The sequence below is a fragment of the Maniola jurtina genome, chromosome 11, assembly GCF_905333055.1.
Source record: "Maniola jurtina chromosome 11, ilManJurt1.1, whole genome shotgun sequence".
Classification (NCBI taxonomy): Eukaryota; Metazoa; Arthropoda; class Insecta; order Lepidoptera; family Nymphalidae; genus Maniola; species Maniola jurtina.
In genome coordinates, this window is record NC_060039.1 from 14,110,171 (window position 1) to 14,128,656 (window position 18,486).

The 18,486-nt window shown below is 35.8% G+C and overlaps 1 protein-coding gene across 1 annotated transcript in view; it reads left to right on the forward strand.

Annotated features, from left to right (window-relative positions):
- Window positions 1-1,053: 1,053 nt before the first annotated feature.
- The window catches only part of LOC123869843 (ATP-binding cassette subfamily G member 4), a 46,332-nt gene continuing 28,899 nt past the window's right edge, over window positions 1,054-18,486 (forward strand). The window contains exon 1 of the mRNA XM_045912903.1: window positions 1,054-1,246. The gene's annotated coding sequence lies outside the window, so the exon portion shown is untranslated. The remainder of the gene's footprint in view (window positions 1,247-18,486) is intronic.

An 18,486-nucleotide genomic window follows, 5' to 3' on the forward strand; every position in this document is an offset into this window, starting at 1 on the left:
GATACCAATGATGTACAAACAATAGATATGGAGATATGAGGGTTGCATAATGCGGGCCAAAACTGATCTATTGATTTTATGATTTGTAGTCGTAACTTGTAGTTGTAAGGCTATGAAGAAAATAGCTCTCTATTTGTCTCTACATTACATCACAATTAGAATCGACAATCGATTCGCGAGACGCGAGTCTACTTCGAAAACATAAAACAGCTGTGTAGCATCGGACTGCGTCGCCTTTGTTCGGTGGAACCAGGGACGTAAGCGAGAATTACACATTGGACTTTTTGTTGCGCAACTTTTTGTCCCTTTGTCGCCCTGCGCACACTTGCTTCAGCTAAATGACCGTCGACTGACTAACATAACACAAACAGCCGTGTAGTACCCGACTGCGTCGCCTTTGTTCGGTGGAACCACGTAAGCGAGAAGTACACATAGGACTTTTTGCTGCGCAATTTTTTGTCCTTTTGTCTTCCTGCGCACACTTGCTTACATGACCGACAAATATAAAACAAACAGCTGTGTAGCATCGGACTGCGTCGCCTTTGTTCGGTCGAACCAGGGACGTAAGCGAGAATTACACATGGGACTTTTTGTTGCGCAACTTTTTATCCTTTTGTCTTCCTGCGCACTTTTGCTTCGGTTATATATCTGGCAAACATAAAATAGCTGTACCCTGCTTCGCCTTTGTTCTTAATTTCATTTTGCCTCTCTACCTTTCATATAAATTGGTTAAACAGGTGGGCATTTAAGAATCCCTTGGGAACTCTTTGATTTTCCGGGATAAAAAGTAGCCTATGTCCTTTCCCGGGATGTAAGCTAACTCTGTACCTTTCATTTCAATCGGTTCAACTGCTGGACCGTGAAAAGCTAGCAGACAGTCGACAGACAGACAGACAGAGAATTGCTCGATTGCAAAAGCGGAAAATGTTTTTTGCTAACAGGGTCAGATTATTATCGAGTGGAAAATCGCTAATGTGTGCATTGGAAATATGTACGCGTACAGTATACCTAAAGTACAGAGTACAGACAGCATAGACCGCACCGAGTTCGTTGTCTCGCGAACCAGAATTCAGTAGCATATGACTTGGCGAGTAGGGTGGATGTTCGTCCGCCAGTCCGTCGGTTACAAGTCAAATAAACTCAGGGCTTCCAGTGCGTATTTTTTGTACTTATTGTGTAACCGAGTAACCCAAGTGTTTCCAGTGCCATTTTGTGAATCAAATTTGGATTTCACTCTGCAAATTTGGTGAATATCCACTGTTTAATTTATTATTTATACTGGCTGAAATATTATATAGTTGAATGCGGACGTCAAAATTCTGTTTATTTTATTCTTGTACGCGCATCCATTGTTTTTGTTGTAATGGCATTAATATTTGAAACATTTTTGTTTGTGATTCGACAGAGATTTGAATGCTGAATTCAGTAGCTTTGTTTAATCTCGACAATCTACTCTTAATATGTCATTCTTTGTTGGTTTAGATTTTCATTTATATTTTCGCCTGCCTTTATGCGATCTGGTTTTGTGAAAATTAAACTTCTAATCGGTCTCATTCATATATTTCCAATTGTGTTTGTGGACAATATTTCTCGTTTTTTGCTGAATTCTGATAATACTGTTCATCTAAAGGTGATGGTTGAGTGATTTTAAGTCAAACTCTATCTAAAACATTGCAATATTCACATTATATAGGCTTTTACGGTCTGCCCATTGGTAATAAAGGTATCCATTAATGCCGCAGCTTGAATTGCATTGATAATTTCATTCTTATAACATTACTAGCTGATACCCGCGACTTCGTTCGCGTGGATGTAGGTTTTTTAAAATTCCCGTGGGAACTCTTTGATTTTCCGGGATAAAAAGTAGCCTATGAGCTAATCCAGGGTACAATCTATCTCCATTCTAAATTTCAGCCCAATCTGTCCAGTAGTTTTTGCGTGAAGGAGTAACAAACATACACACACACACACACACACACACACACACACACACACACACATACAAACTTTCTCCTTTATAATATTAGTGTGATGTAGAGTGTGAGTGAGACAATACAAGGTACGTTAATTTGCTATGGGACACACATTAGGGTTTGAATATTTATCAATTTCGCGCCGTAGGTATGTGGTATAAGCTTTGCCTCTTTCAACTGTGAATGAGGAAAACCTTTATAAAAATTGCATTTCGAACAGACTATATCCATTTGCACTTTTATTTTGGGTGATATTACCCTCTAATCCGTCAAATCTTATAAAGTTACTGAGTAAATAAGTACGTCTAAGAATATTGAGAACTCTGTTGCTTTCAAACCTAATGCAATTTTGAATGATAATTGTTTTTTAACCGACTTCCAAAAAAGGAGGAGGTTCTCAATTCGTCGGGATCTTTTTTTTTTTATTTTTTTTTTTATTTTTTATGTATGTTCCCCGATTACTCAAAGATCCCTGGACCGATTTGGAAAATTTTTTTTTTGTTTGAAAGGGTATACTGTGCAGGTGGTCCCATATAAATTTGGTGAAGATCTGATGAATATCTTCGGAGATGGAGAACAGAACTCCTCAACGGATAGGAGCAAATTGCTCGCGATCAGTGTAATAGCTTAGTAAACAGTAGGGTTTTAACTGGGCACAGCATATTATAGTACAGTAGGGCCACTAAAAATTGTGAAATAAAAAATTTTCAAAAGAAAAATAAAACCGACTTCAAAAACGACAAACACTAAAAAGTAAAAAATAACTTTTGTTTAGCTACACGTGTAATGCACCTAGGTATGAAGTCGGGCGAGCTTCACTCTTGGATTTCTAATTTTGTTTTAATATGCTCGCTCGACTTCATACCTAGGTGCATTACACGTGTAGCTAAACAAAAGTTATTTTTTACTTTTTAGTGTTTGTCGTTTTTGAAGTCGGTTTTATTTTTCTTTTGAAAATTTTTTTTAGAGTTTGTGGTTTTTGAAGTCGGTTTTATTTTTCTTTTTTGATTTGGAAGATCAGGTTGGTTTCATTTACATAAATTATATATGATCTATAACCTTGATGATAGATATTATAAAAAAAATCTTCCCTTCGCTATATCTATTTTGAGCGAAATACAATAATTCTTAGCTTAATATTATTTATTTTTCATTTAAAGACTTTCGTGCGCTAATATTCTGATAACTTTTATTGTATTCCTTGCTTTGAATTTTTTTAATATCTATTTAAGTTAGTATATAATTTTGATTAGTATATAAGTACAATTATAATGATATTACGACATCAAAAAGTGTTCCTACAGTATTTAATACACTCATTTAAGTAAATTATACTCGAATCTCAACACATTTATTAAATCATTAAAATCAAGTTTTTCTGCATTTAATTTTGTTATCGTGTTATTTAACTCTATAAGTACTAATGTTTAACACAAATCATGATAAAAACGTTGTTTTAAATTTAGCTTTTATGGTTTTACACTTTAATGTTTAAGTACTTAAGTATTTACTATCCAAACCAAATCACGCATCTAAAAAGTCTTTTTGTTTATCTGTAATAGGCTAGCGCTTGGCTGCAATCAGACAATGGCAAGTAAGTGATGATACAGTCTAAGATGGACCGCACTTGAATAATGGATATGAAAAACTGATGCCAGAAGGGCTTTCTATATAGGTATTCGGTCCAGAAATCAGAAATCGTCCGTTACATCCTTCACAAGAAATGACCAAAAGATTCGTAACTCCTAGTTAAATCATCATTAATGATTTTTACCAAATGACCAAATGACCAATATGATTATGACCAAAGTCACTTTCAATATTCTATCTTGTATATGCATGTAAAAAGATAAACTATACTACTAAAATAGCTGGGATGTAGAAACTTGTGACTACCCAAAAAAAAAAACAGGGTCCCTGTAACTTTCTTTACTTCACCATTACTTCTAAAAGCCTGAATAGATTATGGGGTATCGTTAGAATCCTTATAATAAATGTAGTCCCGAGTGACACGGTCTATAGTTTTTTGAAAAAAATTCAATATGGCGATATTTTCAAAAGTTGTAGCAGCGTTTTTTGGCAGAACAGTCGTGTTTTTATTCGATGTCTTAGTCTTTCTTATCCGATGATACGCCCTTTCAAACAAAAAAAAAAAACGATTGAAATCATTCCAGATTTGATAGTATATTGTGTTAAAGATGCCAAAAATCTTGCCAAATCAATACCCACTTGAGTGTGTATTGTATCCTAATACATGACATGACACGAAACGAAAAACTTGGATTACATAGTCATTGTTGAACAAATGGAATCAGTTAGCATAAGATTAGGTATGAACTTTTTGTGCTTACTATTTAAGTAATAACTTTAATTAGTTATTAGATTCGTCTGATCATCTTCAAGGCTTCCAAGAAAATGATTAGTTAAGTAGCGATTTAGGTAGATAGGAAAATATCGCGCATGTCATATCCACCCCAATAAATTAAATTGGAAAGACATTTCCCTCTATGACCTTCACTCTCTTTCATATCGGTTATTTTTTGTTCTCCTTTATTTATTTAAGGGTTTTTATAACTATGTACATGTCAGCCCTAGTATCGGTTATTTTAAAATGGTAAAGTACTATGTACTAAAGAGTTACATGTATTTCATATTTAAATTCACTGATGCTTACCTAATTAACCTGCAGATTTTTATACTCCAAGATTTGTGACCTCCTAAAATATATAGCGGGTTTTAGCTGTTATTAAATCCTTACATTGTAGACTACATCTTCTTGATTTTAAAAAACCGACATTTAAGAGGCTATTCAAGGCACGTGCCGTCCTAGTATAAAAGTTTCTCGTTAGGCAAGATTGTCATTTGCAGTGAATAAAGTCTAGATTTTGCAAAAAAATAAATGCATTCAAATTTATATCAGCAGCGATATAAAACAACATATATTTGTACACATTGTTGAACATTTACTTATAATAACGCTTCCTTCTACATATTTAATATAGAATTTACTTAATATTATTCTATTTGTAATTTGTCAATGGAGAAATTTGATAGATGCTGATATAATATGCAAATCTAGAGTAATAGGTACATACAATGAATGATGTCCAAAGTTACTAACTAAAGTAACAGTAATCTGAAATATGAATCAATTACTTTTATTTGGTTGTATTCTTTGTCTTGAAAAGGTTTACTCAGGCTCTTACGAGCTAAATCTTGATTTGGTTTCTTTTGTACTTACATTATTATTAATTACTAACTGAGTACCGGCCATAATGTTCCAGTCTTTGACTTTTTGATTTTATATAATACTTATAATGTTTACTGATTTTGCCTTTGGCTACGCTCGCGTCTGTTTCAACTCAAACTTCGGTTCAAATTCCGCAAGCGGAAAAACACACGAGGTTTTCCTTCATATTTTTCCGTGCAGATTCCCTAACGCTTCCATATCATAGATATTATGTACCATATTAATTCAAAACGTCACATTGTTGCGGAATTCCGTACGCGAATATCTGCGAGATTTGTTTTTAGCTTAGGCGACCCTTGCAAATTCTTTATAATTAAGGAAATGTTTTTAAAATGATACTTAGCTATGTAAATAAAATTTTCTTGTAGAAATGTTAAACATTACATAATCAAAATAATCTATTGTTTAAAGTTGGTCTATTGCGTGAAAGCACCTTTCCCTAGTCACCTGTTAAGTCTTGATTTCAGTCATCAATGTAGTTTGAAAATATTAAGCTTTACAATAGTAAAATTTTCGTCTAATTAGTGGTTGTTTGTAATGTGCGTACCACAAATAAAATACATAGCAAACTATTTTAATTTCATATTATTCCTTTAATTCTTTTGCGCATGTCTTTAACCTTCCCCTTATATCATCCCATCTCGCTCTTTTTGGCCTTGTACCTAATTTGTGAGCGTTTGTCCTTGCAATTGCTGTCCTGGTATAGCTTGAAAACGATTTTCGGCGAAACCAGTTTGTCTTTTTGCTAAGTCTGGGTCGTTAGAACCTGAGATGCGTAAGGCTATAAATTGAATGCCATCTTTTCATTCTTTGTTACTTATTTGGTTATTAAATTCGTACTTGTTTTGTACATTATAATTATTTTTACTAGCCAAGTTCGGAATGAAATCGCGCAGCGTGCGTTCTACATCGTTTTCTTCAATAGTTTTGATTATATTGTATTTTTCTAGGCATAGATATCATAAATAACATTAATATAGGTAGCCTATCATGCTAATGTTCGGACAAAATTGTATTATTATTTAAATTTAGTAAATTGCAGTTCTGGTTATTTATTTTTAGCCGTCTGGCAATTCTTATAAATATGTATTATGTAAAAGATAATTATTATTACTTAATAAATATACTTAAATAAATATATTATATAAGGTAGGTAGCATTAAGCAGATGATACCTACCTATGAATTGGCCGTCGGCACACGTCGACGTTACTAGACTGCATAATCACTTACCACCAGGTGAGATAGCAGTCAAGGGCTAACTTGTATCTGAAGAAAAAATTAAGTTATGCTGCTCTATGCCAAACAAATTGTTTTTCAGAAAATAAGTAGCGTCTGATGGTCTTGGATCTTGCTCTACCTTGTCAAATCAAATTGTTTTAATGATGTCTTATCGATATACATCGATGAATATTCTGTTATTGGAGCAAACATTTTTATTGCAAAATCTTATTTTATAAGATTTATTCTGTAAGATCTAAGGTATCTGTAAGATCTAAACAGCTTGTTTTTAACTTCCGTATGTTTTATACCTATTTTGTAGTAACACTAGCAACATCAATTACTAATAATAGTAATTACTATTTCTTTTATAAATATGGTGTTACTTCATAAGGTCAGTTGTTCAAGTTTCCTATTTTATGACTGGTTTTATTCGTTCTTCCTTGTATCAAGAAGGCATAGGCAGGAAATGCAAATGTCAATTCGCTAGTTTTTTTCTTATATCAGGTTTTCAATGAAAAAACGCAATTTTTTAACGTGTTACGCTAATATTAAGATTGATTTACACCAGAACAACACAATGTGACATTGCGACATGCTAATTACTGACTTTTAGAAGCAGGTCGAACTTTAGTTTGATAGAAAACCATTTTTGAAAGGATTATTTTTGAAAAGAAAACACTGATGTAGATTTTTTCCCCATTATAGATGCAAGTAAAGTTTAATAGATAGGTTGTATTTAAAGGTCATAGTTCATTTAAGTAGTGGCAAGTTCCATCTATCTTGAGTATATTTGTACAATCAATATTATACTGTACCAAGTATCATCTTTATAGCATTGAAAGGATAATTATTCAGTGTCAATATTTAAGTTTTATACCTTGTTAGGTAGGTACACGTACCTTTAAGATTTGCCTGTCATTACCTTGCTCAAAATTCAAATGTTGACATCCGCGAGATCCTTCTGCCAACTTCATTCACTTCATATTAATTGAGGTTTAAGTTAGCAGGGGTCATGCAGTGCCTTTAAGCAATTTATTTATATATTATAAAATAAGAGTGATATGATAATATGATGTACATCAAATATTTTATCATTCCCTTATATTATACCATCATTACCATGCAAACTTCAACCGAAAATTGTTTTGAACGAGATCTAGTAAATAGTTTTTTTTTTAAACCGCAATTTACCTTTCTTTATAATGTTTACTTATCAATAACTTAATTTAAAAAAAATACACTATCGATCAAAGTTACAGCGAACTACAAGAACTTTTATATGATGTTACTTGCTGCTACGGAACCCTTCCTGGGCGAGTCCGACTCGCACTTGACCGCTTTTTACTAGTTCACAGCTTTGCCGGTAACCGTAACTTAACTTTAACCACATCTCGGTTGTCATGCAACTATTAGACCTTAGTCGTACTTGAATAGATAAATATACCTATCGTAATAATTTAATACTCAATACTTGATCTAGTTTTGTCCTCGAACATTCACCGCGTCGGGTTAATAACCAATACTCTCAGACCGATAAATCTCGCTACTCTGAAATATCTAAACTCTATGACTCATTGCACAAACGTGGCGCTTACATCTATCAACTATTTATACAAAAGGGTGCTTGCGACTTTACGCATGTTACAGAACTTTGTAAACAACCATGTTTAAGTTTTAAATTAAACTAGAGGATGCCCGCGGCTTAGTCCGCGTGGATTTGGGGTTTTAAAGAGCCCATGAGAACTGTTTGATTTTCCGGGATAAAAAGTTGCCTATTTCAATTACAGAGACGTAAGCTACCTGGCCTCGGTACTTTTCATGCAAATCGGTAATAAGGATGAGTCTTTAGGAATCCCGTGGGAACTCTTAGATTTTCCCGGATAAAAAGTAGCCTATGTCCGTCCCCGGAATATAAGCTGACTCTGAACCTTTGTGAAAAGGTAGCAGACAGCCAGACACGTTTTCGCATTTATAATATTAGTATGGATTAAAAGTTCTGCGCTCATTTTCTTATTAGGCTATTACTACGTTGCACGCTGGGCAAGTGGGGTTTGGCAGACTTCACACACCACCGAGAAGAAAGGCTGTTTTAACAGTGAAGGAAACAATCGTGAGGAAACCTGCATGCCAAGAGTGAATAGGCAACTTCTAGCCAAGCGCGCTCCATCTTAGCTCTAGCAGGTCTGATTATAGCCAAGCGCTAGTCTATATAATTAAAAAAAAAAAATGCCATGAGAGTTCAACATAATGTTCTCAAAGGTTTGTGAAACATCTATGTTTGTAAACTATGGTCAGACCCTTCTCATTCTGAGAGGAGATCCGTGCTCAGTAGAGTCAGTAGTGAGCCGACGGTAGGTGATGATGATGATGATGATTATTTCATTAGGTACCTATAGCTTCATCAGCTATAGCTATAATTAGTGTAACCAGAACGCTAGCATCTAGCTAGCATTAGTGGTTTATTTTTCAAATTCGCAATGTATAGCGTGCAAACTCGCGGTACCTACCTATCTACGTAACGTTCGTTGGCATCTAGCGTCAGTCAGATGTTTTATTTGCAATATACAATTGTGAACTTTTAAAAAATACAGGTTTTCTAATTTAATTTTTCACTTCTTCTTCACCTTGAATTGAACAGGTATTATTAATTATTTATTATTTGTTAGGGTTAAGTACCAATTACAGACATGACTGCCCTGAAAATTTTTAGTCTAATATTTAACCTTTTGTCGTGACTGGTCGTGACCTAGCGGTGAATATGAAAGTAGTTCGTCGAACAATGTCTGCTGAACTTAGGAACCGGTATGTCTAAAAGGCCTTGTGAAATAGACTCATATTATTATACTTTCTAAATTGAAAGTCTATCTGAAAATAAGCGCCGTATATTGCCACAATTGCTTAATAAGGTACCTACCTAATAATTTTCGACATAAACAGTTGTCGTTGTTTTATAGACGACTACACAAATTTCAAACCCCTATTTTTCCTACCTTTAAAGGTTGAATTTTCAAAAATTCTTTCTTAGCGGATTCCAAAGGGCCCTAGGGTATGGAACCCCTAAAAATGAACAGTGCTTCTAGTGGAAATGATTAGTCTGTTGTGTCAGTATTTTTGCGCATTTGCTAGGACTCTGGCTGGACATGTGTTTTGAATATAGAACACAGAGTTAGACTAAGGCTGAGATCTATGAGCGCACTTCGAGTTCGCTCAGACCTAAGATATTGTTAAAACGAGACAGCGTTATCCGGCTGGCATAAATCTGTCTCGTTTTAACTGAAACTTAAGTCTAAGCAAAGTCAAAGTGCACTCTATAGATCTCATTCTCAACCTAAGTATTAATGCAAAACTAGCCGATGCCCGCGACTTCGCCCGCGTGGATTTAGGTTTTTTGAAATCCCGTGGGAACTCTTTGATTTTCCGCGGTAAAAAGTAGCCTATGTGCTAATCCAGGATATTATCTATCTCCATTCCAAATTTCAGCCAAATCCGTCTAGTAGTTTTTGCGTGAAGGAGTAACAAACATACCTACACACACACACACACAAACTTTCGCCTTTATAGTATTAGTGTGATAGAAATAGCTTTCTCTACAATTTAGTTATAAGGGATTTTATACATATTTTAAGAATTTGTGATTTTTAGATAGGCCTTAAAAGAGTGATATCCAGGGCCGTAAAATAAAAAAAAAACTTCTCTAGTTAGCTTAGATACTTTGAAACACCACTTCAGGTACGCCCACGTATAACCATACGTTATAAGCCCACAGAAACGTGCTCAAGTCTTACAAACATAACATTTTCACGTACCAAGATTGAGCCAAGGTTAAGAGTTTGTATGTTTTAATGGCTACATATCTACAGTTGTTAACTGCGATATTTTCCGCGCGTAGAAAATGTTTTTCCCAACGACCTTTATTAACCGACTTCCAAAAAAGAAGGAGGTTCTCAATTCGTCGGAATCTTTTTTTTTTATTACACTGGATAGTACCTACCAAAGGTATTACTAGTAACTAGGTAGGTAGAACAAGACGGATCATTCCAAATGATTTTTTTTGCGGGCTGAAATAACATGAGTAGATCCCTACTAAAATAATTCCTTTTTGCTTATGATGTCCAGTGCCATACTAATTTTGATCGGGTGGCGTGCGGGTGTGCGGGGCGTCCCCCCGCCTCATACCCCGATTGCTATCTTAACCTGTCGCGTACTACAGGTATAAGCACACGGGATTAAAATTATACAAATTTTCGACATTCGATTTCATTTATTTGGGTATTCTACAATTTTTTCCTCCAACATGATGTATTAAAAAAAAATGACCTTTTTATTATGTCATTACATACAACTTGTCTCGAAAATGATGGCCACGTTACGAAACAAAGGGTTGACCATCTTGACCTTTCGTGACATTTTTGGAATTAAAGACGCGGACGGTATCTTGATGCATATTGCAAGTAATGTAATGACATATTTTACACATACCTACTTAATATGCTGGCAAAGCCGTGCCGCTAGCGAGTTAGCGTTCCGGTACGATCCATGTAGAAACCAAATCAGTACATAAATTATTTCAATTCATTTCAAATAAATAGATTAGAGAAATAGATAGAGAAAAAGAAAAACTGCCTTACATTTAAAAAAACTTCGATTGGACGACCTACCTCTACCTACCCCTTTCAAGATTTTCAAGATTCTTTATTTGCAGAAACAGTTTTTTACAATGAGATTTTGGTTTCTACGGAATTGTACTGGGACACTAAATCGCTTGGCGGCACGGCTTTGCCGGTAGGGTGGTAACTAGCCACTACCGAAGCCTCCGACTAGGCCAGACCAGAAATGTAGAAACTATAAAATTCCAAACCCCTGCCGGGAATCGAACTCGGGACCTCCCACTAATAAGACCACAGCGCTTTTACCACTGCGCCAGAGAAATCGTCGAAAATAATAATATCGCTTGACGGTCGAATGGATGTGGGAATACAACTTGGTGTGAATCGGCCTTTGAAATATAAACGCAATGGTGCGTCCAAATAAATAATCATAAGTAATTAGATTGACGTATATTAATTAGATTAATTAGGCCTTGAGGCCTCCTCATTACCAAGTAATCGTGCCTACTTAAAATACCTAATATAACACAAAAAGGTGTAAATTGTATCGATCCGTCTTCTTTGTGACGCGAATGACGTCATCCAGGCCGATTAATTCATACGACCTCAATCCAACTATCAGACTTACTTAATTTGGGATAGGGTTGTCAATCCATATTAATTAATGTTACGGGAAAGTGTGACTGTCTGTTACTCGTTCATGACCCATTCGTTTAACCGATTTTGACGTTTGTTACAGAGATAGCCAGTAACCCAGACATGGACATGGCTACTTTTCATCCCGGCAAATTAAAGAGTTATCATGATTTTAAAAAAACCTAAAACTAGAATGATTAAATAACGGGGACATCTAGTTGTGTAAAAGAAAAAGTAACAGCCTATGAATCAGGCTGTAGAACTATAAACGCGGTGATCACTTTTCTGCGGATGTTTGATTATCAACCTTATCCAATTCGAATAGAGTTTTAAATTGTAAAAGAAATAACTGACGTAGTGTATACAGATATAGAGCTGCGGCTTACTGCTTTTGCTCATAGTAACAGACAGCTGTCACTATGAAACTCTATGAAACAAGGTAGAGACGATATTGGAATGTCCATGAAGGGGTTGTTGTGGAATTAGCAGTTGTGTAAAAAAATGTTGATACGATTATTATCATCATTAACTACCTACTCTTGAGCAAGGGGCTCCTTTTAGAATAAGAAGGGTAACTAAGCAAAAATTCACCACGCTGATTAAGTGTGGATGTCACCGTATTATATGTATTCAGTAGTAAGCCGGGACAGTCATGAGATTTTTTCTTCGGAAAACGGAACCAACAACGAAAGTCAAACTCTAATACATAATAATTAGAGGCAACCCTAAAGGCCTACTACTTATACCTACGTGTGTCTTCCGAGTATTCATTGTTATGGGAATCAAGCTAATAATTTAGTATGATAACAATTCATCTTTCATTTCTTTTTTTAGGGTTCCTTAATAAAACCAGCTCCTTGTTCCATACTGACCTCTACTAATACACACTCCTTATCTAGCGTACTTGTACATGTCCATATCAGTGACTTTGAAGCATTTTCCTTCCAAGTGAAGAGTGAATAACCATCTTCATTATGCCATGTATAAAAGTAATTGAATCTTGATACAAAAAAAATAAGTTCAATGATACTTGGACTAATTCGCGGCAGTCTATGATACTAACAATGTAAAGAAACGAGGATGCTCCTAAGCCAAGACAAAAATGAACTGAGTAGGTACCTAGTGTACTTACCGAGTCTGCAATATCTGATACAGAGCACTTTATCTAAGATAAACTGTGTTTTGTTTACGAAACGCCGTGTCTGTGACCTTTATCAACTTTTATTTACAAAACTTTATTGCATACATAAATACACAGGAAAAAAATAATTATTGTTACGGGCAATTCGATAAATCCGGGCACTATTAATAATGGCCGGTCTGTATTCATCATATTGCTCGGTCCAAGTGATAAATTCAAGCTATCTCAAACACTGACTTATTACATGGACCACGGGCCGTCGGGCATTATTAATAATGGCCAGTCTAAGTGATAAATTAATCACTTTGCCCATCGCTCTTGGGCATTATTAATCATGGCCGGTCCTTATTAATAATGCCCAGTTAATCACCCTATTTAAAATACCTTTCATTATACAATATACATACATAATATAATTAATTAGTATCATTACAGATGAGTATCATTTTAATCTATTCCGTAGGATTACATGTTGATCGCACGAATTAATACGGACAAACGGACAAACTATTAGATAGGTACATTTTGTACGAGCAATGGTGTTTGTAGAATGTCCGTAACATCCGCATTCCGAACCGGTGGCAGAGTCTTATCTTCTCATGAGTGGCACATGATGCCCTATATGTAATTAATTAATTTCATTCATTTATTTTATTTACTTATTATTTTTATATTTATTTATTTTTATTTATTTATTTGTTTAATCGCACGGTAGCGCGCGCCAGGTCTCCCATACCGCGCACTTTGGCGGCGCTGAACGCGCTGCTGAAGGAGTCCCCTCGCTGTGACATATTTGCTGACAAATGGGCTGACCTCATAGGTCAGATCCTGCACTTTTGCGAGAATTTGTAGTTGACATATTAGATTATTGACTTAACAAATTTATTTTTATTGTGTAATTTAATTAGTGTAATTGGACTTAAAAGGTCCGTTCTAATTAAATAAATAAATAAATAATAAATAAATTCGTCCCGGCAAGCTTAGGTAAGAACTGATATTTAGAAGTACCAAAAAAGCCTTATAGCGTGATACACGTGAGAGATATGAGGACTTGTATATGAAACTCCAATGTAACAACTCTGTAAACAGTTGATCGAGGAAATGAACTCTTAAAAAACTTCTGTGAACTCAAAGGACCGTTTGAACGTTCGTCAAGTAGCAAAGACAACGAAAGAATCTATTGCACTAACTATTTGGTACCTAGTACATACTAGTACCTCAATAATTATCATGTGGAATTGTTTATCAAACACGCTTTAAGTAGATAAGAGATTATGTTTTATCAATTACGATTCGGCTACCGTCCTAATCAAGGCTGATAGGAATGCGTGATTTGGTTATTAGAGATAAAAGGATCATAAATTGTACCTAATTAAGTGTTACGTATATTTGACTCGTATACCTAGGTATCTGGTATGCTACATAGCGCCTACAATAAACGACTTTACCGGATGATAGTAATTAGTAATTACCTACATGACCTCAATAAAATGGCTGTGACATAGTTACAGAATAGTCAGACATAATATATTTATCTATGTGTTGGATTATGGTGGTTAAGGTTTTTAACTAGTTGATGCCCGCGACTTGTCCCGCGTAGATTTTCCTTGAGTTTTTATTATTCCCGTGGGAATTTGTCTTGTTGCAGTTGCAGCAGTTGTCAACGGAGCAGTAGCAGTTGACAAAGACTGCTCGATCAGTCCAAACATGTTTTCCAATGATCGACTGGCCGAATACCTAGACCGCGTATGGCTGCTCTAAAAACCCATCATCAAGGACCACCGATCGGAATAGTTGCCAAAATGACTACCGAAGTGCTTATAATTTTGTTTAGTCAACATTAATTATATCTACAGCAACGCAATCATTTGACCCAGCTAAATGGCCGCTGGGCTCAATAATGACTCTTATACAACATACCTATACAACCCTATACCTAAGTATGACAAGATGAAGTAAAAAACTTTAGTAGAGTAAAAGCTTTTTAGGGTTCTGTACTCGAAAGATGCCAACGGGACCCCATTAATAACCTCCGCTGTCCATCCGTCTGTCTGTCCATCTGTCTGTCACCAGGCTGTATATCATGAACCGTAAAAGGTAGGTGCTTAGAGAGTTGAAATATTCACCGCAAATTGCTTTCGCTAATTTTTTACCACGTGATTATCCAATTTACTAAGGAATTTCTTGTTGTTAAGCAACCGATCCTTATACAAACATGTTCCAGTCATTAAAAAACACAATCGTTCTTGGCAATTGTAAAAATAAAATAGACCGTAGGAATTTCCTAACTTATCCATCCATCCATCCATCAGCCTGTATGCGTCCACTGCTGGACATAAGCCTTTCCAAGAGCGCGCCACCAAACACGGTCCTCCGCCTTCCTCATCCACCCGCTCCCCGCCACCTTCTTCAGGTCATCGGTCCAGCGGGCAGGAGGTCATCCCACAGTGCGCTTATCGGTACGCGGTCTCCACTCCAGAACACGTCTGCCCCATCGGCCGTCAATTCTGCGACAGACATGACCTGCCTATTGCCACTTCACCTTGTTAATCCTTTGAGCTATGTCGGTCGCGTTTGTTCTTCTGCGAATTTCCTCGTTCCGGATTTTATCCCTGAGATTAATACCCAACATAGCTCGCTCCACAGCGTGCTGAGCGACTTTTAGTTTGTGGATAAGGCCAACTGTCAGGATCACTACTCACTAGTCACTACTCACTACCTATCAAATACATTCCTCATACTCACACACCTAATTATAGCCTACGTTCTATCTACGTTATTACTTATTAGTTATTACAAGTGCGTCCGTTTTGATTAGACCTTTGGACATCTTCCTGTCCATACATTTATGGCAGCGTTCAACTATCAATAGGAAATCTTAAACAGTTTAGAAGGCTGATCAGTGATTATTTAAATGTTGGAGCTTATTCAAGTCTCTTTTAGAGCGCTCTCCTCACTCCTTCCAACAGCATTGGGATTCTTGGAGTCCACATATCAAGCGAAGTCCAATTTCGGGATCATTTGGAAAGTAAACCCAAATTTTATTAGCCTCCGTAAGCTTGGGGTACTAAACAGAGCAAAGCGGTACTTCGCGCCCGAACACAGGCTCCTTGTCTATAATATTATTGGTGTACTGTAATTCACACCTTTGAGTCAGAGCCCAGAGCACCCCAGTACCAACTCCTTCGATGAGTTCGGATCCAAAAGCACGCTGTTCGACTTTTGGGGACGATCCCAAACTAACCGGCTCGTTGGAAAGCCTGGAGCACCACAGAGATGTAAGCTCTCTTTGCGTGTAACTAACCAAGAATTATAGAATTCTTCTCCAACTCAGACAAAAAAATTTGCATAAACACTTTATTTACATGACAGTCTACTCTACACGTTTTACAATAATACCTACTTGTTTTCATTACATTTCTTGTTAATTCTTCTCGATAAGAATTGTATTCTTAACTACTGAGATTCAATTGGCAATTCAAAAGCACTTTTATTTGAATCTTTTTGTTTCTATTTCTATTATTTAAGTACTTAAACTAATTTCGCTTGCGGAAGTTTTTTTTCGCTCCCATAAGATTGGTTCACTGTAATAGTAGAGACCATAGTTAAGTACCGCGAAAATACTTCGAAGAAGAGTTCGTACCCTTTTACGAACTTTATCAACTATTCCATTAGAAGATTCAATAACAATGAAAATACTTTCATTTAGACTGGAAATAAAATGCGTACCTCTGGCTGGGTGCAGACTGTATCGATCCATGTTTTCATTAAAGAAAATCTCATTGTGTTATCAACGTTACACTTTTAACAATAAGGTTCTTTTTGCATTGTTGTTTTTCAACTCAGTTTCAATTCACTTTACATTGTATTGTGATCTTTATACTGTACATAATAAAGCTTATTTTTGTTAGTCAAGTGGCTTCAACGCGTGTTATTATGTACCAGGCTGCATTATGTAAACTGGGAATGGAACAATTGGTTTCGTTTGTTTAATCGCTTTTAATAAATAAGATATGTATAAAGGTTTGCGTACTGTATTGTACCTACTATTATTAATATCAGCTTGTATAAACCGGTTACTTACATCTCTGAAAATACTAGCTAAAAGAAACTTTAAGTAGAATTATTTCAATATGTTGATTTATTCATAATTAACGATACTAATGAACGGCTTACGCATAACCACTACCTATCTGATATGCTACCTAGTAACTGCGACCGCACATCCGAATCTTGGATGAAGATTACTTAATTAGGTGATAATGACAATGTAACGTGATATGAAAATTATTGGGATTATAGGACAACGTCCGTGTTACTTGTTAAAGGACAGTCAACAGATATCACTACCCATATTATAAATGCGAAAGTGTGTGTTGGTTTGTTGGTTTGTCGGAGCCAATTGAAGATTATGTAAATGATATAAAAGAGTGTGGATTTGACCTGCAGCTCGCTCCAACAATGCGCGGAACTTCAATTACATTTTATACATGGCATAATATTGCATACTGAACACTTTCAAGTAAAGATTTTTATGTAATCCTGTGAAGATGATACTGCCATTAGCGGAATTAGAATGCCATAAGCCTACATTGCGAAAAATCAAATTAAATTTTAATTTCGCGGTTAGATCCGTTTAGTGCGTAATGGTTTTTTTTATCTATTTTTTTTTCTTGTAAAGAGCTTGTACGACACGCTGGCCGCTCCGCAGGACGCACCCTCTCCCTGGGGCTCCCGCTAAGTGCTAAGTGCAAATAACTACCTCGAGGCTTGTATCTGGACTGTTCATTGAGAGATATAAAATAGCAAATAAGTAGGTAGATATTATGTCAAGGATACAATACCGGTCATGCTGAAACTGTTTCAAATGATACTAAGAATGTACAAAATAACAAATTCAGACACGGTTTGCGTGTTCGAAGCAACGACTTAACCTAGTTTAGTTTCGTTTGGCTCATACAGATTTAAGCGGAACTAGAACGAAATAAATCTAGATAATGATCTGGGTAGGATAGTAGTATCGAATATAGTCTGATATAACTACAGACGGACTCTTGTTAGGCTGCGTCTCCACTGACGCTGAGTAGAGAAAGATTTGGAGTGATTGGGCTCAAATCACGGTCCGCTCCACTCCACTCCGCCCAGCTCCACGTCAGTGGAAACGCACCCTTAGGCCTGGAGATGTGTTCAGTCAACCAATGAGATTCTTTTGAGAGATAAAAACATCAGAACATCTTTTTTTTAAAATCTGATTGGTCTATTGAACACACGTCTCCTCTCCGCTCCGCTTAGGTGGAAAAAGTTTAAGGGTTAAAGTTTACTATCTCCAATATATTGTTTAAGTTATATTGGTTAATTATTATTTATCTAACGACGTTATGACAGTTTTTACATTGGGAATTTGTCAAAAAATCCTTTAGATAAAGTTTAACTGGAGATTGTGAAACAGGCCCTAACTACAGAGAATAATCAAAGTGTACCTATACATAATTTTATCTTGTTTAAGGAGACCGGTATATTATCTGATATCCGATATATTTGCGCCCTTAATTTTATCTTCAGAATTTATAAAATAACTAAGGTCTAATTATATTTATTATCATAGACAAGGTCTCATGCCGGTTAAGGACAGAATAATCAAAGTGTATTTTATCTT